This window comes from Tenrec ecaudatus, chromosome 7 (assembly GCF_050624435.1).
Source record: "Tenrec ecaudatus isolate mTenEca1 chromosome 7, mTenEca1.hap1, whole genome shotgun sequence".
NCBI classification, from domain to species: Eukaryota; Metazoa; Chordata; class Mammalia; order Afrosoricida; family Tenrecidae; genus Tenrec; species Tenrec ecaudatus.
The window spans coordinates 101,821,368-101,844,729 of NC_134536.1; the positions used below are offsets into that span (position 1 = coordinate 101,821,368).

A 23,362-nucleotide genomic window follows, 5' to 3' on the forward strand; every position below is an offset into this window, starting at 1 on the left:
TGGAGCTGATCCTGAGACGTAGTCACCCTGTAAGACAGACTAGAGTAGCCCTTTTGGGTTTCCAAGGCTGTTGATTCTTCCAGGAAGAGTGAGCTCATTTTCTTCCCCAGAGAAGGGAGTGGATTTGAATTGCTGACCTCTGGGTTAGCAGCTACGGGCTCTTCAATGATGGGTAAGGGTTTGCAAATATCTATCCTTCCCACTTGTCCCACTGAGTAGGACAACTCCAGGACTCATGTTTTCACCGTTTGCTTCTGAGGTTTCTTTTGTGGGATTGAGCTGACACTCCGTCTTTCATCTCTTCCTGTCTTCTCAATCCCCCTCCTCCCCTACCACTGGGGACTTTATCTCCAAACTAAGCTACTTGGGCCCTAATTTTTATTTCCGGATCTCCTTAAGCAAGATACAGTTCCCAGATTAACTTGTGAGATCTTTTAGAAAAAAGTACAGAACATTCTGTGGTTTCATACCCTTCTGGTTAGCTAACAAAACATTCTCTATATAGTTCATCTTTAATAAAGGCTTGGGAAGGGACAAAGGGAGAGAAGAAAAGGAGGTATGGGGGAAGAAATGACATAAATAGTTATTAGTATCCATGTAGTGGACTGCATGTAAAACTGGATGAATGAAAAATAAATAGGACTAATAAATGGGACTACTATTTGGGAATGGCTAGGTCATGGTGGTGTCAGAAGGACAAAATTGTCATACTCTCTTTCCTTCTTAGTCTTTGTCTCCTTTTAATAAAATTAGAACCACTAAGAATGGATAGTAAAAAACAGGGGGAAAAAAGCCTGAATCCCCAATATAAAATTTCCGGACACTTTTAAGTGCCTTGTTAGATGCTATTTAGTGTACAGTAAGCATTGTATTGCAGCTCTTACATGGCAATCCTCCATAGAGAGATGTTAAGTGCTAACATAAAGTGTTTTCTACTTCAGGTAAAGGTCAAGCACATGTTCTCCCTATAGCTCTTGCTGACACAGCTGTGCTGAATAATTATATTTATGCACATTGCAATGAATATATTTATGAGAAGGCAATTGTTTGTCTTAAAAACAATTAAAGCTTCTCTCGAGGGGGAAAGCAAAACTGTTATTACATTGTGAATCTTTTTTAGAATTGCTGTAAAAATTATTAAAAATGAAAATAAACATATTTCCTTGAATGTATCACTGTACACATTAACCAATTCCAGCAGCTCTTTTCATCTTGAAATTCAGCATTCTCTCTGAAATGCTGGGCAGGCTTAGCGGAAACCTAGAGGAAAATCCAGGGCACCGGGGAGCCTCTGTGGTTCCCACTGCACCATCGCTGTGTCTTTCTTCCAAACAAGGAGAGGAACTGGGGGAAATGTCTAAGGCATAAGGTTTGGTAAGAAAAAGACACTAAGTATCATTTTATCTATGGGCTCCTCAAAAAGGGAAAGAAGAGTGGGGAGATGCACAAAGTATAAGCTTTGGAGAGAGAGAGAAGCTAAGTCAGAAGCGGATCAGAAATCAGGAAGCTGGAAGTATCTGACACTGGAAGGAGTCAGATGTCTAACAAGCTTGAGAAGTCAGGCCGGTCTGTCAGGTGTCTGTTAACAGACTTCAAGCACAACACAAGAGCCTGTCAAATCATACTGTACATGAAACGAATTCTAAACGTAAGCATTAGTTTGTGAATTAAGAGCAATGACCAACAACGAGTCTAGTCTATTAAGCCAAGTAATGCAAAGTAAAGGATTATTTCATAGAAATTGCCATAACATTTTGAAATAGGGGCCCAGTGGTGTGGTGGTTCAGCACCCTGCAGCTAACCCACAGGCCTCTGGTCTGACTCCCCCAGCGGCTCCACAGTAGGTAGATGTGGCCGTCTGCATCTGTTACTCTGTTAAGACTGCATCATTTAAAACCAGATGAGGGCCCCTATCTTCTTGGTCATTAGAATCAACTTGACAGTAATGGGTTTGACTTAGGTTGACGAACTAAAAAATTTCCAGGCAGAGTTCACATTGAATCCTAACGTTATAATGTGATTTCTGAATTCATATTTTTTACTTATGGTTTAGAATTGGTACTATAACACTTCTGAATTATTTTACTAGGATTGAGAGATTAACCAAGCTACCTCGGGGTTATTTTGAAAAATAAAAAGATTAAACATGAAGGTCAAATATTTAATTACACAAAACTCTAGATTTATAATCACATTTCCCACCCCAAAATAAAGATTTAAAATACACAAAATATCATTGACCTAATTAAAAAAATACAACAATTATCAACATATTTGCCTTAGAGGATTTATAAGAACTACATGAAGTATATTGGGACAACGGCAAAATTTTCATCATTAAACAAATAATTACTGACTATCTGGTAATTGTGAGGAATTAGACTAACTGCATGTGGGATTCAACCCAAACAAGAATTTGAACCTGCCTGTAGTTGAGTTTTGTCACAGGTAATTTCAATGTAGCATATATAAGCTCAGTGATTTGGGAGGTGGACAAATCCATGCTATGAGTACAAAGGGGGGAAGAAGCATTCTCCTCCTGGCAATTCAGTAGGGATGCAATTCCCATGTGACCTTCCCAGCCGGAGTGTCGGCAGTTGGAACACACAGGGGGGGACCTCGGAAAAGGTCAGCCTCAACCCTGATGGAGTGGTGCTCAGCCTCATGGCCAGTCCAGGATGTGGAATTCCATGAACTGGAGTTCCATTTCCATGACATTCCCACTTCTAGTTCCATATCCAGGAACGTGAGTTGACGGCAACTAACAGCAATATCTTCTGATTTAGACATATAAAGGGCTGGTAGTGTCCCTAGAGAAGGAGCCCTGGTGGCACAGAGCTGCGACCCACATGGTCAGCAGTTCGAAACCACCACCAGCTCCGAGCAAGACTGGCCTTTCGGGGAAGTGAGCACACATGACATGATTTTTTTGTTCTTTGAGGCCTGATACCTGATCCCTTCGATATTTCGTGATCACACAGGCTTGTGTGCTTCTTCCATGTGGGCTTTGTTGCTTCTCATCTAGAAGGCTGCTTGTTTACCTTCAAGTCAAAGATATATCCAGACGCTACATCTTTTGATAGCTGGGCTCCATCAGCTTTCTTCACCACATATGCTTATGTGCCTGCTTTGTCTTCAGTGATTGTGTCGGAAGGTGAGCATCATGGAATGGCAGTTTAACAGAACAAAGTGTACTTGCATTGAGGAAATAGTTGAGTGGAGGCCTAAGCTCACCACCTCCCTGGGGGACGGACAACAGAAAAAGGGGGTGAAGGGAGACGTTGGACAGTGTAAGATATGACAAAATAATAATGTATAAATTATCAAGGGTTCATGAGGGAGGGGGGAGTGGGGAAGGAGGGGAAAATGAGGAGCTGATGCCAGGGGCTTGAGTGGAGAGCAAATGTTTTGAGAATGATGAGGGCAACATATGTACAAATGTGCTTGACACAATGGATGTGGATGGATTGTGATAAGAGTTCTATGAACCCCCAATAAAATGATTTTTAAAAAGAAAGAAGAAAGACTGATCTTTCTACTCCGGTAAACATTTACAGTCTTGGAAACCCACAGGGGTCGCTATGAGTCAGCACTGACTCCATCCTCCACGGCACTTCGTGTCCAAATGAGGGTTGGGATGGGGAGAGTGCAGAGGGGTGAGGAGAGGAACACCTGAGAAGCTGGGGAGTGGTGGCACGGTCACCAGCACACCGATACCTCATGGGAACAGCAGAAAATAAGGCAGAAAAAGGCAGTAGCCTCAATGGGAAGACATGTAAGAGAGTCAACGAGGACAACTGTTACTACATTAACTAATAGTTTCAGACCAAAGGCACACTTTCCATGGATTGTCTGTGTGCATGTGGGGGAGGGGCTAATCTTCCTGCATCACTGTGTGTTTGACATAGAGTCTGTGTTAGGCGTTTCACAAGCAATGCTCATAGAGTTCGTAATGTCTTTGATTAGAGATAAGACGAAGCAGCACATCTAGTGTAACAAGCGCTGCACCCTCACAGAAACAAGAGCCTCACCAGCCTGCTGGTGTGATCCTTGTGGTTTCCCTTTTTGTAATAAAAGTGCTAATTCGCAAACACCTGCGTGGGTAAAGTGCTCTACTCTTGCATAATTATTCCATGATTTCAGTCAAGAAACTATGTGATAACAAGGGAGAGTGTCACATGGGCAAGTGATTTGGATGTTTCACGTGGAGCACCTTACTTACTCAAGCCTCACTCTTCAGTGTTGAGTTTACCCCCACTTAGCAGGACGCCACTCAGGCAAAGGAGAACTGCCCCACAAGATTTTCTGGATTGTGACTTTTCAAAGCAGATCACCTACTAGAGGCACTTCAATGATACACTTGCTTCTTAGCTTGCTCTCTCTCTCTCTCTCTCTCTCTCTCTCTCTCTCTCTCTCTCTCTCTCTCTCTCTCTCTCTCTCTCTGCTATCCAGTTGATGCTGATTCATCTCAATACTATAGGGCATGGTAGAAATGCCAGTGCTCTGGGGTGCTTGTAGGTGGATTCAAACTACCAACCTTTCGGTGACTGCTAGTGTCTCCCAAGGAGCCATGGTGTCTTCGTGATTCCACACTGGGCTGCTAAGCATTAGGTCGGCAGTTGGGATGACCAGCCACTCTGAAAACGGACTTGCTACACTCACAGACAGCCACAGTCTCAGAGACTCACAGGAGAAATTACACCCTGGCTGCCCTGCCGGCTGCTCGCCATGAGTCAGCATACACTTTATGACAGTCAGTTTGGTTTGGGGTTGGAGGTCCACCAAGAGACTCCTTAAGTCTCACGAACGCGCTATAATTTGCGAATTACGTTTGCACATAAGGAAGCTAGTTTAAATTCTTTATCCAAAATGGCTTAGAAGCTAGATGAGAAGCAAAACCTACCAGGGTTTCTCAGGGTCCTCTAGTCCCTTTCCTTTCTGTTACTCGGGGTCCTCTTCCTTCTTATCCTCACAATTCTGAAAGGATCTAGCGATCAGATACTAGAGTGCTAGGATACGAGTATCTCTTAAGCAGTCCAGATTGGGGTCTCTATTTGGCCACGGAAAATAAGCTGCTGAGACAGCGCACTCTTCCCTGGTAGCGCTGCAAGCAGGAGAGACTCTCATTGCCGCCAGAGAACACACTCTCAAGCCGTGGTCCAGCACTTCACTTGTAGAAAGCAGCCCTGATGGATCGGAATTCTACATACTCTTCACCATTTGAAATTTAACTATGCTTATTACGATCTTACCAATAACTAGTGGTAGAATTCTTGTGAGATTTACTCTCAGCTGTAAAGCTGTAGCAAAGCAAAACATATCCTGAAAAGTAGATGAAAACCCTTCATTTGCTTCCTTTCTGCTTGCATCTACTACGAATCTGCACAGAAACCAGCCTCACTGCCACCAAGGCAGTGCAGAGGCATAGCCACCTTCCTGAGACTATGCTCTTTATGGAACTACAAATCCTCATCTGTCTCCTGCAGAGCAGCTGCTGGTATCCAATACTGACCTGTGGATTACAGGGCAAGGCAATGCGTAAGCACTACATCACCAGGCCTCCTTAGTAATCTGTTAGCACCCTATTTGTAGAAAACTTCTTTGATCACCTAATAAACCTGCTGATCACCTAGGGGTGCATTCGAGTTATGGAGAAAAATTTTAATGGTCACTAAATTATACAAGACTTAGCAAAATAAAATGTTAATTAGACCATAAAAGGAGAATGAACTGAAATAATGATACTTTGTTTTAATTAACATCCCATTTTAGTAGTCAGTGATTGCTACTGTCCTATAGTTGGAACCAAGCCTTAAAGAGGTTTTACAGCATTATGACTTGATAGTCTCATTGCAAGTAGTGTATTCACAGGCTTGACTTCAAAGGTCCACAGCCAGATGTCTGACACTCCACGGCCAGGTACCACATCATGCAAGCTTCAAGAGAGAGTAATTAAGCATATCCTCTGGGGCCAGACTCACTAGATTTACATCCAACCCTGCTACTGACTAGTTGGGTTGCCTTCTATAAATGGCTTCATATTTTGGGGGTCTCATTTGCAAAAGTGCTAGAATAAGACCACCAAATACATGTAATATTACTGTAAAAAGGTGTGAAATCATTTCTTCCTCCTAAAACAAAACACAAGCCAAGCACCACTAATTTCAAGTTCATGCCATTTCAAGTGCATGCCATTTAATGTTCAAAGTTGAGAGATTTTTGGAAGGCTTTTCTTCTGTGCCACCTCGCATAGGTTCAAACTACTTTCCCAACAACCTTCCTGTTAGTAGACGGGTACTTAACTGCCGTGTCTCCCAAAGATTTCTACAAAATGGTGCAAAATTACTGGGCAGGTGATGGTGGGTTAAACCAATGGAAATCCGATCTCTACATCACAGTCAGAGGGTCTTGTTCTTCATGTCCTCAAAGGTAGACACATCCTCAATGCAGCATGATTCTCTAGCCCTCTCCTGCCTTCAAGGCCCAGTACCAGAGGGCCAGGGCAGAAGAATGGAAAGAAGGAAGGAAGGAAGGAAGGAAGGAAGGAAGGAAGGAAGGAAGGAAGGAAGGAAGGAAGGAAGGAAGGAAGAGCAGACCATGCCCCACATTCTCAAGGCCTCAAGTCCCCACTGGAGGTCTGGGTCACAGGTCCCCACAAAGAAGCAAAGATGTAGAAAGCAAGGTGTGGAAAGGAGAAACTTTATAACAAAATGAGGCTGACATATTTAAGAAGATGAACACATTTAACTCTAGTTTATCCTTATTAAGTGACAGTGACTACTGGGAGACAGAACTGGACAGAGATGGCTTTAAGGGAGGTGGATTTACATAAGGAAAGAGAGCCTGCTGAGCCTTACAGAGGCAGCTTTCACTGGGGAAAATAGTGCTTGCTCCTTGTTGTTGTTAGGTGCCAACGAGCTGGCTCCAACCCAGTGACCTGATGCACAACAGAAAGTAACATTGCATGGTCCTGTGCCATCCTCACAATCAAGTCTATGTCTGAGCGCAATGAGGCAGCCACTGTGTCAATCCATCTCATCAAGGGCCTTCCTCGTTTTTGCCACCCCTGCAATTTAACAACATGATGTCCTTCTCCAAGGGCTGGTCTCTCCTGAAAATACGTCCAGAGTACGTAAGATCAAGTCTTGCCGTCCTAACCTCAAGGACCACTTTGGCCTTACTTCTTCCAATACAGATCAATTTTTCCACTTAGTAGTCCATGGGCCTCTAAATATTCTTCTCCCGCACCACAATTCAAATGCACTGATCTTCTACAGTGCTCCTTTAATGACGAACATTCTCATGCATATGTTGCAATGGAGAATGCCATGGCTTGGGTCAGGTGCAGGTGCACCTTTGTCCTCAAAGTAATGCCCTTGTTTTTCAATGCTCCAAAGAGGTCTTGTGCAGCAGGTTTACCTAATGCAAAACATTTCCTGATGTCCTGACTGTTGCTTCCATGAGCATTGATTGTGGATCCAACTAAGAAAGAAAATCTTTGATAGCATGTTCCTTAAACAAACATTATTGTTCTTTTTTCTTTATTTTAAATGACATATACCTACTTCCTCATAATCTCATTATCTGATATTTCTTATTTAAAGTAGTAAAAATACTAGTATTATGTGAATATTTTATGCATTAGTGAAGTGCATTAGTATAAAAAACAGCAAGGTACCAGGCAAGAGTAATGTTGGCTGTTAAGATGTGTGTCAGCGTTACTGGGCCATGGTTCTTAGTGGTTTGAGAGCTAGAGAGAGATGTGTTTTTGGCAGATAGGATATCACCAACCTCCATTGTATGATTTGATGTAGTTAGCTCTATGATATTAAATAAGCCATTTCTCTAGGGGAAACGGTAAAGAAGTACTGGCATAAATGACTACACATAGGTATATGGGTCAAACATGGAAGCACGGAGAAGGTCATCTATCTACAAAGCACCGATTCTACCCGGAGTATATGTAGGGCTGGAGCGAGAGAACACACAGCATTTTCTTTAGTGTTTGCAGACCTTACCTCATACCGCGGCACAACTCAGACTGACCAAATCTGGGAATTGTTCTGTGCCGCGTACGTGTTGGAACGGCACTCACTCCTCCTCCTTTCTGACTTCCTCATACTCTACTACACGGTTTGGAACATCCCACTGTACTGAAGCTGGAGTCCCTGGGTATGATGGATTAAATTGTGTCCCCCACATGTGTGGTAAACACTAACCCCTGTAGAGGATATGATCCTATTTGAAAACGGATCTTATTAGTTCAGGATGTCTCTTAAGCCAATCTCTTTTAAGCTATGAAAAAAGATTATGTAACCAAGCCAGCCAGAGGTGGGAGAAGATAGGTGTCATGCCACCAAGAAGCCAAGGGATGGAAGCTGAAGAGACCAGGTGTTTCCCTGGGCCAATAGAGACGTCCCCTGGAGCTGATGTCCTCCTGACAGCAGGCTTCGTAACTGTGAGAAAATAAATCTGTGTTTGTGAAAGGCACCCGCTCATGCTGTTTGTGTTATGGCAGCTCTAGATAATAGATATGGGGTGGTGGAAACTGTAATCAGAACGACTTTTAAGGAAACGATTAGAGGTTCAAGTCTACCAAGAGGTGCCTCTGATGAAAGGCTTGACGGCAGATTGCTGACAATCATCTTCTGAAAAGCTTAGGGAATATTGCTCTATTCTGATGCACATGGGACTATGACTGAGAGTCAACGCCACCTCAATGAGTCGTGGCAAAACGGAACGAAAGAATCATGGAGCTTTCCACATGAACATTTTGAAGGCCACCTCCTGCCCCATCCCTTGCACTTAAGATCACTACATTAAAAAAATAAAATTAAAAAGCTATAATTGGGTGCCAACGCTGGCCAATTCTTCTGTAAAGGATGTTCTTAGCCCTCTGACCTCACTTTGCCAAAGTACTGATGTGTGTCCTCAGAGATGATTTCCACTCACAGTGACCTTATGGGACAGAGCAGCACTCCAGGGTTCCGGTGGCTATAATCTTCAGGGAACCGACCAGCAAGTCTTTTTTCAGGGTGGTTTGAACTACCCACCTTTGGGTTAGCTTGGGTAAGCACTTAAGAAAGGCCTTTTCTTTATCAGACTCAACTCTCACTGCCACTGAGTTTATTCCAACTCACAGTGATCATCTAGGACAAGGTAGAACCGCCTCTATGGCTTCTGAGCCTGAGCTCTTTCTGAGAGTGGAAAGCCTTGTGTTGGCCACTACAGAGCAGCTGGTGGTTTCAAACTGATGGCCTTGTGATTAGTCGTCTTAAGGAGTGTTTGTATTGTGAGATGCCCTCCAGTCAGTGCTGACTCAGTGCAGCCCGATGGACAGCAGAATGAAACACCATCTGGTCAGCGCCATTGTTGCAGCCACTCGGTCAACACATCTCATCAAGGGCCTTCCACTTTATCTAGCATGACATCCTTCTCCAGAGACTGGTCTCTCCCGGTACTGTGTCCCAGTCACTCGAAAAGAAGCATTGCCATTTTGGCCTCTATGGAACATTCCGGCTGTTCTTCCAAGACATCTGTTTGTTCTTCGGGCGGTCCATGGTACTTTCAGTATTCTTTGCTAGCACCATAGTTCAAATGTATTGATTTTTCTTTGGTCATCCTTATTCAATGTCCAACTTTTACATGCAGATGAGGCGAGTGGAAATACCATGACTAGGGGCAGGCACGAGGACCTCAGTCCTCAAGGTAACATTCTTGCTTTTCAACACGTTGAAGAGGTCTTTTGCAGCAGATTTAGCGAACGCAATGTGTTGCGTGATCTAGACTGTTTCTAAGAGCATTGATTGTGGCTCTACGCAAGGCAAAATCCTTGACAACTTCAACCTTTTCTCCATTTATCAGGGCATTTCCTCTTGGTCCAGTTGGGAGGGTTTGGGTCTTCTTTACACTGAGTTGCAATCCACACTGAAGGCTGCAATCCCTGATCTTCATCAACAAGCGCTCACAGCCTCCTCACTTTCAGCAAGCAAGGCTGTGCCATCTACATATCAAAGATGGATAATAAATCTTTCAATTCTGATTCCACATTCTTCTTCACATAATGCAGCTTCTCTAATTATTTGCTCAGCATACCGATTGAGTAAATGTAGTGAGAGAACACAAGCCTGACACCTACCTTTCCTGATTTTAAACCATGCAGTAGTCCCGTGTTCTGTGTGAATGACTGCCACTTGGTATGTACCGTCCAAAGGAGCAAAATTAACCACGACTAGAAGTGAAAGTCGAGCTGGTGGTGTAGTGGTTACAAGTTGGACTGTTAGCCACAAGGCCAGCAGTTCTCACTCACTGGAGAAAGACTTGGTTTCCTGCCCTGGTGACAATAAACCCGCAGGGGAAGTCTGCTCTGTGCTAGCATCACTATGCGCCAGAGTGGCTTGAAGACAGTGAGTTGGGTTGGTTTTGCGTTAGAGATGATGAACCTGACTCACTTCCATGGAGTCAATTCCCAGCCCAGGGGCATAGTGAATTTGGAGTTTGGGTTTAGAGGTGATAGATTTCTGCATTATAGGCTTTACATATATAGGGCTGGTTTCTACTCAGCGAACATTTAAGGAGAGAAAGCTGTTTCTCCAGTGGCAGAGCAGCAGTTTCTAAGGTCTATTCTCTAGCACCGGATCCCAAGCTGCCTGAATGTGGCTACTGTTTCCTTGCTTGTTTGCCTTGAGTGTAGATTCCCTGTACTTGACCCTTGATGTCCTCCACTGTCTTCCTGATTGTTGGTTGCACTTCTCAGGGATTCTGAACTTTAACTGCTGGGTTTCCCTCCTTCCAGCGTTTTCCTGGTGCTCTTCTAGGCAGACCTCCATCTTTTCCTCATATGTAGTCTCCCGCCTTCATTGAACCTTTGACGACACCCTATTTATCTCCTTCCACCTGCCAACACGCTGAATCATCCCAACAAGGACAGCAGAATGACAGCAGCAGGCCAGGAACCAAAGAGCAACATAATGTGGGGCTTACAAACATGCAGATGGCTGTCAATCCCTACTTCAAGGACATTCAATCCAGTGAAATTCAAGTTGATGGAGAGAATCTGGAGTATGAGCAATAATTTACTTTCTCCTCTAATTCTATTTTTCAAATACTGGCATTATTAAAGTTTTAAACATAATAAAAAACTGAATGTATGGATGTGCTTTGTACAATTGATGTATGTATATGTATGGATGGTGATAAGAGTTGTATGGGTCCCTAATAAAATGTAAAAAAAGAAAAGAGGAGAAAAAAATGATTAGGGCAGTGACTGTACAGATGTGCTTTATACAATTGATGTATGTATATGTATGAACTGTGATAAGAATTGTATGAGCCCCTAATAAATTGTTAAAATTTTTTTTAAAATTTTAAAAAAAAGATAAGAAAAAAAAACTGAAAAAAACTTTAGCTATGATAATTTATTATGATCGTTAGCATCCTACCTTCAGTCCCATTCCCTGTAGGCTACTGAGGAAGCATTTCACCCACCAGATTCGGTTTCTTCATTATGCCACTATCATTCACGCCCATGCAAACTGCGCTGGCTGGCACCTACCACTATGATAGCAGCTCCAGGGCCAAGGAGTTGCTGAGCTGCTGGCCACTGATCCCCATGGAGAAGGAGGTGGAGAGGACGGTGCATAGCTTTTGCCACCTGGAGAAAGTATGGGTGAGCTCACGGCTTACTATTATGCACAGGTGGCCAAGAGATGGCTCACCCAGACAGCAGCTCGTTCATTCCTTCTTATCCTAGATAGCATAACCGCTTACGGGCTCAGTTACTGCCCAAATATTGGAGGTTGAACTCTACCCAGAGATGTTTCAGAAGAAATGCTTTTCCATCTACCCCCAAAAGGTCAGATCTATTGAAACCCCAATGCAAGTCCACCCTGAAAACACCTGAGGGATCCATGGGTCAGAATCACCCAGATGGCAATTGGTTTGGGTTTTTTGTTGTCATTATTTTAATATATTTTTTTGTTTCCTTTCTGTAACTTTCATTTTAAAGAAAGGATTTCTCTAAAGGATTTCTATTTTCTTTCCTACATCCTATGGACATGATCAAATAAGCTCTATCATGTAGTTCTCAAGAAAGGAAGTGAAGGCATACTTTGTTGAAAGTCCTTGGTGAATGAGGAAAATATTACTGTCAACTATAAAAGACAATATGCTTTTTGCCCACTCAGGAGACTCTGCTCATGTGAGGCAGGCACTCAGAAGCTACACTGAATAAACCTGGGTAAGGCTGTTCCCCTGAGGGAGACAGAAGCACTCAGATACCAATGAGCTGGTTATTTTGAAATGTTTCAGTGGGGAATCCTTTCACTTTGGATTCCAGAATCTCTAAGCTACTAGTTTAGTGCTAGATTCTTACACTGTGAGTCAGAATAGCTCCAAGTATAATATGTCAAGTAAAGATATTTTTAACATTTATGTTTTGCCTCATTACCCATCATTCCTACTTAAAAATATTACCATACCTCAAACTATGCATATATTTTCACCACTCTGGATGGATCGTCACAGATTTAGGTGTCTTGACAAATATTCTATTTTAGTCAAAGGGCGCCAGACAAAGGCTTAGAGGACAATCTTCTCTAACTTATTCAAGAGTATCAGAAGACATGTCCTGGGAGTACTTTTCATGCTATAGTGAAGTCCAAACTAAAGACATACAATTTCTTTCTTGGGAATACCTTGGATTCAAACAACCTCAAAAAAAAAAAAAAAAGTAGAAGAAGCTCTAATGTCATACCTTAACATCACAGCATAATTTCAGAATTGTAGAATTTCTATCACTTTAGTTTCAAGCTAAGAATTCCTACTAAGTTTAATTCTTAATATAAAGGGTAGTTATAAAAGTATAGTAAGACAGGACAGAAGACTCCTTCAGTACCAGCGGTGAGAGTGGCGATGCCTGGAGGGTAGAGAGAATGTGGGATAGAAAGGGGGAACTGATTACAAGAATCTACGTATAGCCTCCTCCCTTGGGGATGGACAGCAGAGAAGAAGGCAGGAGGAGACATCAGACAGTGTAACATATGACCAAATAATAATTTATGAATGAAGAAGGGTTCATGAGGTAGGGGGGAGTGGGGAAGGAGAGGGAAAATGAGCGGCAGATATTAAGGGCTCAAGTAGAAGACAAATGTTTTGAGAATGATGATGGCAACAAATGTACATATGTTCTTGACACAGTGGATGGATGTATGGATTGTGATAAGAATTGTACGAGCCCCCAATAAAATGACTTAAAAAAAGTATAGTAAGAGATAGCCAGGGTAAGACTATTTTTTAAAACATTATCGATCATTTATTGTTTTAAATTGGAAAATAATAAACCATGACACAACGAGCCCTGGTGGCATAGTGAGCTGCACACTGAGTTACTAACCAACAAGGTCAGTGGTTCAAATTCACCCGTTGCTCTGCAGAAGAGAGGACACTGTGTACTCCTTTAAAGGTTTAAAGTCTGGACACCCCCCAGGGGCAGTTCTACTCTGCCCTATAAAGTCACTCTGAGTCAGAATGGACTTGATGGTTCGGAGTCTTTGGGTTTGGTATAAGACAAATTCATTGAATCCATTTTTTTCCCCTCTGCTAATCTTTTTACATTTTACTCCCAATTGCCTGGACCTCAAAACTGACTCTCAGATATTTGAAAAGAAAATATTCTAAACAAAAAATCTAATGAAGTTTCTATTTCCAGATGCGAAGTAGCTGTATCACCTTCTCAACCTTTTTGACCAATCAGAGGGCAACAGCCTCCATTGAGACAGCTCCGAGTTGGAGAAAGAGTGGCCTGCGTGGAGGCACTGACTCATACCTCAGAGGGCTGCTAGGCTTGTGGACGTGACTCCCTGTGGCTGTGGCTGGGTGCCGTGGAGTCAGTTCCATCTGACAGGGCGCTGTACAACAGAAAGAAATGCTGTCCTGTGCTGTGCTAGCCCCACAGGTGTTGCAGCCGCTCTATCCATCCATTTCTTGTGAGGGCCTTTATCCTCTCCACTGCACCCCCACCTTAACAGACATGATATCCTGATAACAAGTCCAAATAGTCATGAGACAAAGTCTCACTAGCGTGACTTTTAAGCAGCACTCTTAGCAATACCGCTCAAGACAGGCCTATTTGTTCACTTGATAGTCCAGGGAGCACTGACTGACAAAGGACAGCCCCCCCCACCCCGCACGCGCGCGCGCACACACACACACACACACACACACACACACTCCTTTTTGAAATAGGTCCAGCATCCTCACTTTTTTCTTGTCTCCCGTGGGCTGGGCTAAAACATCTTAAGGGTTGCTTCCCCAACTCGAGTAGGTAAAGAAGCCCCCCTCACCCAGCTCTTGCAGCTGGTCTGCACACTGCCACAGACACCCCGGGACTCTGCTGATGAGGGTGGGTGGACACATGAGAACAAGGTGACCCCTGTGGGCACATAGACTTTGGAAGTTTACCTCCCCGAGATGTAAGCATGTGATTTTTCCAAGGTCATTTTGCATCACTGGGTAGATATGAACCACATTTCAAGTCTCATCCATGTGCATTTATAGCTTTCACTTTTCTTCTAAGAGATCTGTAACATATGGTTTCTTCAACAACATCTGGAAACTTCTACTCTAGGATTGGTTTGCATGAAAGAAATCCCGCTGGGCTAGCAATGAACTGTTTTGTCCCTCACAGGTCTTATCTCTTCAAGTTGTAACCAGGACACCAACAAGGACTGGGGACAACTGCCAAGGTGACCTTTGTGCTCAGGAGTCTGAGAGAGGAGAGGAGGCAAGGGGAGGGAAGGAGAGTCACACATGCAGTGGTAGAGACAGACCGAGGAACAGAGGGCAGTATGTCACACCCAGGTGGCTCACAGAAGAGCCAGGTGTGCCTGCAGCTCGCTGGCAAGTAGAGCTTGAGCTCACCCAGACTTTCTCCAGGTGGCAAAAGCTATGCACTGTCCTCTCCACCTCCTTCTCCATGGGGACCATGCCGGCAGCCCAGCAACTTCTTGGCCCTGGAGCTGCTATAGTGGTGGGTGCCGGCCAGCAAGTTCCACATGGGCGTGAAGGTGGGCTGCAGTTCCAGAGCCTGTTAGACCACCATCAACAGCAAGGCCAGCAGCAGGGCCAGGTAGCGGGCTAGCCATTAAGGTATGTGGTAGTTGAGGCCCATCAGGACAAGGGGCAGAAAGGAATGGGATCATCATTGGTGATGAGGAAGATCTTTCCATACACAGCTGAGTCTGGGAGAGGTGCTCTGCTCCCAGGATGTGGCGTTGGACCATGTTCTCCATGAAGGCGAAGTCCGCCAAGTTTGCCCCATCTCCAATCACAAACTTCTTGTCCTTCCTGGCAGCCTCAATGAGGATAGGGACCAACTGGGCTGCCCTGGTCCAAAGATGCCATGAGGGCGGATGGCGGCAGTTAGAAAATTCTTGTCCAGGTCACTGGTGCCCAGGACGGCTTGCCTCGGTAGGGTTTTGGTCTCTGTGCACCAGCCAATGAGATTCTTGGCCTGGGGGAGACCCTCAGTCCTTTTCTTGATGTCGACCCCCTTGAAGATGACAGTGGCACTGCTGGTCAGGATGGGTTTCTGAACTCTAGCATTTTGCAGGTTTCCCTGACATTCTCGGTGCCCAAAGAGCTCTCTGTTGTCACTGACTGACGCCCAGTGAAAACGGTGCCCACCCCTTTCAGAGCTGGGTACAGATTATGCTGGCTGCTAGGATGGCCCAGGGAGAACTCTATCTGGTTCCTTGAAGCCATGCTGGATATGAAAGATCCTGACGCAGTCAGCAAGGCCAGCAGCTGGTGTCCTTCGTCACAGGTGTCTGTGCGTTCTCTTTGTTCACGAGCGCCCTGCTCCATTTGGGCACAACGCTGACCTACTCTCTGTTCATCTTTTCTGCCTGCTATGTTAGATGCGAGGCCCATTTTGAAGTGATAAAGGTGTCATTAATCACCAAGAACACGTTCTTTACAAGAGGGTAGAACTAAGTACGGTAGGTCTGATAGTATTCTTTCTGGTCAGTGTAGGAGGGGGCTTCAAAGATTATGTAGAAAAGTTAAACTGAAACCTAATGAAAAAGGTTTACGAACTTTTTGAAGCCTCTTCACAACTCCTTGGAGGTCAAAAAGATGCTGCTTGTTGCTTTAATTTCTTCATGAAGCGTTAAGAGAAATGCCACAAAGGGGTGGATTTAAAAAGAAAAAATCGCATTCTCTCACAACGTAGGGGGCTAGAGATCAGAATCCAGGCCTGGGGTGGAGGGCAAGCTTCTTTCTCTGGCAGCTCAGCTTCGGTTCCCTCGCGCCCTGGCCATCATTATGTGCCCTGGCACTTTCCTTCCCCATCTGTGCCCCTGCTGCCTAATGTCCTTTGACACCTCGCACGTGATTGGCTAAGGGGCAACCTTGGCTGACACAAGGTTGTTCACGTGATGACAAAGAAAACTCTGTTCCCAAATGGCACCCCTTCCATGGGTCTGTGGGTTAAGGGTTACAACACTCACTTCTAATTGGGAACATCTGGAAGATGGTAGGCAAACATCAAAAAGTGCCTGTCAGCACTGCCCTGCTACATTGATAATAATCAGCCATGCCTTCTCTTTATCCCCTTTGAATTGCCATATACTTCTTCCCTCTACCTCTGTGTATAGTTGCTGTTGTCGGTCGATCCTGAACCAAAGGATCCTGGACAGGCACAGGAGAACTGCTTCATGGGGTTTGTAGGTTAAGGCCTTTCAGCAGTAAGTTGCCAGGTCTTCCGGGCCCCTGTCTGGGAAGGATCGGGGAGGGGGATGCATTCTTCGAATATAGGGCCTGTACGGAGGACATCCTGGAAGAGCTGTGACGCAGGCCACGGCTTGTGGCACGGAGACAAGGCCCGAAGACCAAGGACACAGGACACGGCAGCACACAGGCGAGCGCAGCATCCGAGAAACAGTGGCAGCAGGGCAAAGGGTTGAAACCATAAGACCAGCAGATGGTGGCCGTGGGCAGCCACCCCACAGAGAAGATGGCAGCGGTGGGTGCATCAGAAGACCATCACCAAGAGAGCTGGCCCCTCTGGGGAGGAGGTGCTCAATGGAGCACAGCTGAGAGATCCATACAGGGGATACCCACACTGTCACAGCTGTATCAGCAAGTACAAGAGCTAGAGTCAAACAGGACCTTCTCAGGTGAAGAGAAAAAGAGAGCCAAACACGGCCAGACTGTACCTAATCGAAAGAAAAAGCTACCCACTGATGTCTAAGCCATGGAATGCAAGCCTAGGGAAACAGAAACAGAAAGGGGTAATTTGGGAAGGGGGGTCCTCTTTTAGACACAAGTGGATTCCTCTCACCGAATGCTGAATGTTGTCCTCACAGGGGTGTCCTCAGAGGGGTAGAAGACTGGCTCATCTAAAATCTGTTCCTGCTGTTTACAGTATGCTTCCTAGAAGAAATCTATAATTATTGCTTCCTTTCTGTATCTATATCTATAAACCAGTTGCTATCACATTTATTTTGACTCATGGAAACTGTCCCACAATGCTTTCAAGGTTGTGAATCTTTATAGACACACACTGTGTCACCATTCTTCTGCAGCATGGCTAGTGGACTCAAACCACCCACCTTCCAGTTTGGCGGCTGAATGTTTAACCAATGTGTCACCAGGGCGCCTCAATAGCACTGTATCTCAATAGCCAGCATTGTGTAAGCGTCTCGTATGAATAACTGAATTGATTTGGATAGTCAAATTCTCATCAACCTGGTTTAGAGGTGCTTGTGTTTCTGAAGCAACTGGCATGGATTATGCACACAGTTCCGTGGCAGCTTTGAAAGCCCCATGGGATAGTTCTCCTCCTGACACACAGGCGCCCCATAAGTCAGAAGTGAGTCAAAGGCAACTAACCACAATACTCTGAACTCGCCAAATGAGCTGCTGATTAAAGCCTACACTTTGCAGACACGTCGGATAAACTTTTGAAAGCTGAGTTGTGCTTTTTGTTGTTTTGCCCTTAGGTCCATTCATATGATATCCATGTGACTATCATATTCACCTCTTAAGCTTGGGGTACCAAGTTATTTCAATCAGACAGTGTGAGAAATTTCTTAAGACTGGCCACTGGAAGTTGAAATGTCAGCTCAGCAGTGTCATTTGCAGAGTTACTCCAGCACAATGCGAGGATCATTTGCAGAGTTACTCCAGCACAAACTCCATCCTGTAGTATTTACAAGGGCTTCGAGGAAATTGTGAAACTGAAAATTCCATGATTTGCATTTAGATTTAATTTTGAATGGTTGAGTGTCACAAGGTGGCTTCTTAGAAATAAAGCTCCAGTAAGTTAAGGCTGACGAGCTTATTCAAAGGTTCTCAAAACTGTAGAAGGGAGAGCAAATAGAAAATCGGCCTCTGAGGTACGGAGGGCCGCACACAAAGGCAAAGAGCAGCGAAAACTAGAAATCTGGAGTTGATTTAAAAAGAATGTCCACCTTCTCTTTACACAGAAAACGTTAAATAGGAAAGCATGCCATTTTACCCTATACAGAAACAAATTCTTTTGTAACTGCAAATCTTCCCACAATGAACAGAAATATTTAAGCAATTTATTTAACAGATGGAATTTACTTTCCTAAGACTTATAACTTCAAAATGTACTTCCTAAGTAAGTATAACATGAAAAGGCAATACTCAGCCTTTGGGTATCCCACTTGTTTTTCTCTCCTGGTTTTTAATTTCAAGTCGTGCCACAATTCGAGTCACAGGAGGGCAGCAAAATACTATAGTTTAGAGTTCAAGGGCAAGGGAGTATATATAGGTCTTAGTAAACCTGGTTAAAGGGGTCTGGAATATTTATTTTATGTGCTCTATTGACCTGAGACAAATATTGAAAACAAAGAGTATATCAAAGTAAATATGCATTTCCCCAGAATTGTTTTCATAAATAAAATTAAAATAATATAAATTTTCAAAAGTATCTTTTTTTAGTCACCTCCAAATACATAATTTATTGCAAATCACTTTGCTTTTCTGCATAAAAATAAACAGAGCCACTCTGGAGGTTTCCTCCCAAAGGAGTCCTGTCTTATCTCTGTTCCCGCTCTTCCTCAACTGGCCCGGCTACTCCAAAGAGACCTTGGGTCTGCTTCCATAGAGATTATAGCCAAGAAGGAGGAGTAGAAATCATCTTGATGACCTTCAACAACAAAACATCAGAGTAAAAAGCACAATTAAAGAAACAAAGAAAATCCACTGCCTTCAGGCCAATTCCACCTTGACCTTACAGAACAGAGTAGAAACCATTACCACCTGTTTTGAAAGAGATAGCATTAGTGGGTCCTGGATCCCTGATGGCCTCGGGTTAGGTGTGGAGCTGATAGCCGTCTAAGGTCAGCAGTTCAAAATGACCAGCCTTTCCTTGGCAGAAAGATGGGGCTTTCTACTCCATTAAGAGTCAAAGAGGTAGTTCTACCCTCTCCTGCAGAGACTCTACGAGCTGGCATGGACTCGATGGCAGTGTTTGGTTTAGGTCTTTTTGTTATTTTGAGATGCTGGGAGAAAAATGCTGAGCATTACTCAGGCACAGAAAAAATCAGCCTGACTGGTTGGATAGAGATTGATGGAATCCCCAAGCCGATGGCCTTTAGGCAGCCCTCAGGTCTGGAACTAAACTCACGCCCATAGCTCAATTTTTAGGCAAAAAATAGACAGGCCTATACGAGGGACAATAGCACTAGAGAGGTGCCCAGACCCTAGCCTAATTGGCTAAAAAGGCAGCATTTACCCAAGCAGAAGGTGAAGGATTGCGGAAGAAGGGCGAACAGAACAGAAGTAGAAAGTGGTTCTTTTTTGTTATTTTAAGTTCTCTCACTACTTGTAACTATGGATTCTTCCAGATTTTGTTGAGCATTTTCATTTGTTTCTCTTTTGAATTTTCTACAGATGTTCTCTGTCCCCTAGCTGCCCCTCCACCCACAATCTGGGTCTATTTTTTTTAATTGAATTTCAAGCTGCTTGAAAAGAAAAATATTTATGGTTTATTATATTGTATTTCAGGGTTTTTTAAGTACATTGTTTTTAATAGAAAAAAATGTAGACTTGGCTTGCTTTAAAGAATCCCTACCACCAGTATGGCACAAGAAAACATTGTGGTTCATGAATACCATGCTTTCTAACTAGATTGGTAGTGACTGTAGTGGTCAGGCATTTCTTTCTAAAGCTCAGAAGTTACTAGCCAGTTTCAGGTTCTGTATGTACCTAATTAGCAAGTCTGTTTGCCTGCACCTGGGAGGGCTTGGGAGAATGAGATAAGAAGGGAATTTTAATTTATTTATTTAACTTTTGGGGTGTGAATTTAGTGAAAGTTTACAGAGCATGTCAATTTTCCATTAAACGATTATTACTCATTTTGTTTCATCTCATTGGCTGCAGTTACTACAATGTGACATCATGTAGCCCGAGTCCTCTCAGCATTACCTATAAAGTTGAAATGGATTTAATCAACCCACAAGGACCCTATGGGCAGTATTTTTATGTAGAAATAGTCACTCTATGATAAACAGGATAATTGGCAGAGCCTTTCCAGAGGAAAATTGTCATTCTAGGGCAAAAGCTTCAATGTTTGCAGAATATTTGAATTTGTTAAAATAAATTAGCATTTTGGGGTTTTTTATAATTCTAAAATTCTAGGCATATTTTAAATAACGAAATATCTTCATTTCCCCAGGTGGTTAAAATTAAATAAAGATTTGTTTCTTCGGGTTTCAGCCTTTTAATTTATTAATGTGCTCCATGAATCCTCAAGAGGGAGCTATAGTTTCTCACATTTATTTTGTAGGGCAAGTTGACAGAAGTATAATTAACAGAATCCTTTTTTTAAAAATATAAATTACAGTATGATGAGTTTTGACATTCAAGATTCAATCTTCCAAAACACTCCTAAGTCCTTTTGCTGTCAGGTAGTTCTCTGTTCCCCAAATCCTGGCAGCTACTATGGGTTTCTTATCTTAAAATTGTTACCTGTTTAGAATGCCATAGAAATAGAATCATCCAGAATGAAGTCTTTTGAGCTTGGGTTCTTTTTACTAGCATTAGGCTTACAAGATTCCTTAAAGCTGTTGCATTATTTAGTGGTTTGTTCTGATCCCTTATTTGTACAGATATACTACTAGTTGTTTATCCATTCACCAGGTGATAGGCATTTAAATTTATTTTTGTATATTTTGGTTATTTGAAATAAAACTGCTTGAACGTTTGCATACAGGTAGGTAATTTTGTGGACATGAGTTTTATTTCTCTTGCATAGATAGCAGAGGGGTTCATGGCTCTTTAATATGCTGTGTGCATTTAATCTTTTAAGAAATTGTCTAATTGGTAAAGTTAAATAAAAATTCATTTTTTTCAGGATTTATTTTCCAAAGTAACAGGCTCCAAAGTGGCCTGATATTTTTCACTTTCAGCATCAATATGTGATGTTCAAATTCCTCCACATTCTTGTTCACACTTGGAATTGTCTGTCTTTGGAAGTGGTCACTCTAGGGAATGGGAAGGAGCGCATCACCATGGTTTTTATTGGCATTTCTCCAAGGACTACACATGTGGCCCAGCCTTTATGAGTTTATTTGTCATTTGTTTATCTTCTTTGATAAAGTATCTATTTTAGGAGAAGACAAATATACTAAGATCTTACTACTGAGTTATTTTTTTTACCTAAAGCATCTGTCTGAAATGTGTTATACCATTTTAAAAAATCATATATGTGGTTTGATTCATTATCTGAACAATATTTTTCAAATAAAAGATTTAATGTCGATGAAATCTAATTAACATTTTATTGTTTGTACTTTTTGTGTTTATTCCAAGAAATCTGTTTTAGCACCCACGTTTATGTCTAAGATCCATTTAGTTTTTGGAAATGGTGTGAGGTACACATCTAAATTTCCTTTTCTGCATATGAAAATCTAATTACTTCACCACTACTGTTAGCGATGCTATTATTTTAACATTTAATAATCTTGGCATCTTTGTAGCTTCCTCACAATTATTTCAAGACAACCCTATTTTGTTTTTAGTACTTTTTAATATAGCTCAGAAATCCAAACAACTTTGCGGTAAATACCTTTATAAAAGATTTAATGACAGGATATCAATAAGTTACAGAAGAAAGAAAATGTTTTAAAACCTATTGTGTTAGCAATTGTTCAAAACTGCTCGATGTGAATGAGCTATGAAATGTTATGATATCCATAAGAACTCCCAATAAAATGATTCAAAAACATATTACATGAAAATGAATCCAGACAGACAAAAGAAATGTGTATATATATTCCAAAATATATACAACAGAGGCTATCAGAGATTATATCCTGGGTAATTAAAATTTTCTTCCATGTGTTCACAGGTATTCATAATAACAATGTCCACTTTAGACACTGGCATTTGCATTCAATATGTCCTCAGTTACAGTGGGTGTAAAATTAAAACCACCAGCCACGCCACTCAATTCCGGTACAGAGTTCTACTCTCGGGACCCCCCCCCCCCCCACCCGGCAGTTGTACCCTTTAGGGTCTCTCTGACCAGTGGCAGTGCATTTATTTTAAATGTCCTTAAGTCAGCGCGAATACTTCAGGGGATACACTGGAGCATAGTGCAAAAGCAATGTAAAGGATATCTGACAATCTAATGGTTAAATTGAATGGTCCGAAAGTAACAGACGTGGAATTTTAGAGTTAAGCCAACTCTTTTAAAAGAGCACATCGTTAATTTAAGCATGTGATTCTAGTTGTGAAATCACACCCTTTCACACTCATAGGTCACCGGTAATGCTCTGCTGTCCCCATATAATATATGCATGGTGTACAGGAGCAGTCACTCCATTTTGCCAGGCATACTTTCCCTTGATCTCGGGTAGAATATAAAAATGACCAATGATTACTATTTCTATTTCCTTATCTTTTCACTTCTATCTTTCTTTTTAAGAGGGCAGACTCTATCTGACAAAGTTTTGATAGGACAGAACTTGCCTTTTCAGGAATCTCTTAATTACATTCCACTTATCAGTTAAGCAGATGATCTTGCAAGTGTCTGCTTGTGCAGATGTCCGTGCATTCGCACACATGTGCATTCTATGACGATGACATTACATAGTACAGATTCCAAGATAAACTGAAACATGGCAACAATTATAATTAGTACCAAGTGGGTGTAGTGTAAGAGCTAAAAAAGCTAAGTGGGACTGTCGACATCGATTTGCATGTCTCAATCCGGTGTCATTCTAAATGAGAGTTCAGGTAATTTCTGATTGTTAAGGCTAGTTCTTCTGAGTACTTGGGAAAGGTAGATAGAAGACAGTGCTTCTCCCATCCACTAAATTGACAGACT

At 42.7% G+C, this 23,362-nt stretch overlaps 1 protein-coding gene and 1 pseudogene across 3 annotated transcripts in view; both read right to left on the reverse strand.

Moving 5' to 3' along the window:
- The window catches only part of LOC142453099 (sterol-4-alpha-carboxylate 3-dehydrogenase, decarboxylating-like), a 57,064-nt pseudogene extending 40,347 nt beyond the window's left edge, over positions 1 to 16,717 (reverse strand).
- LOC142453521 (regulating synaptic membrane exocytosis protein 1-like) overlaps positions 1 to 23,362 on the reverse strand; it is a 233,583-nt gene that overhangs the window by 46,716 nt on the left and 163,505 nt on the right. The gene's annotated exons all lie outside the window — the stretch shown is intronic.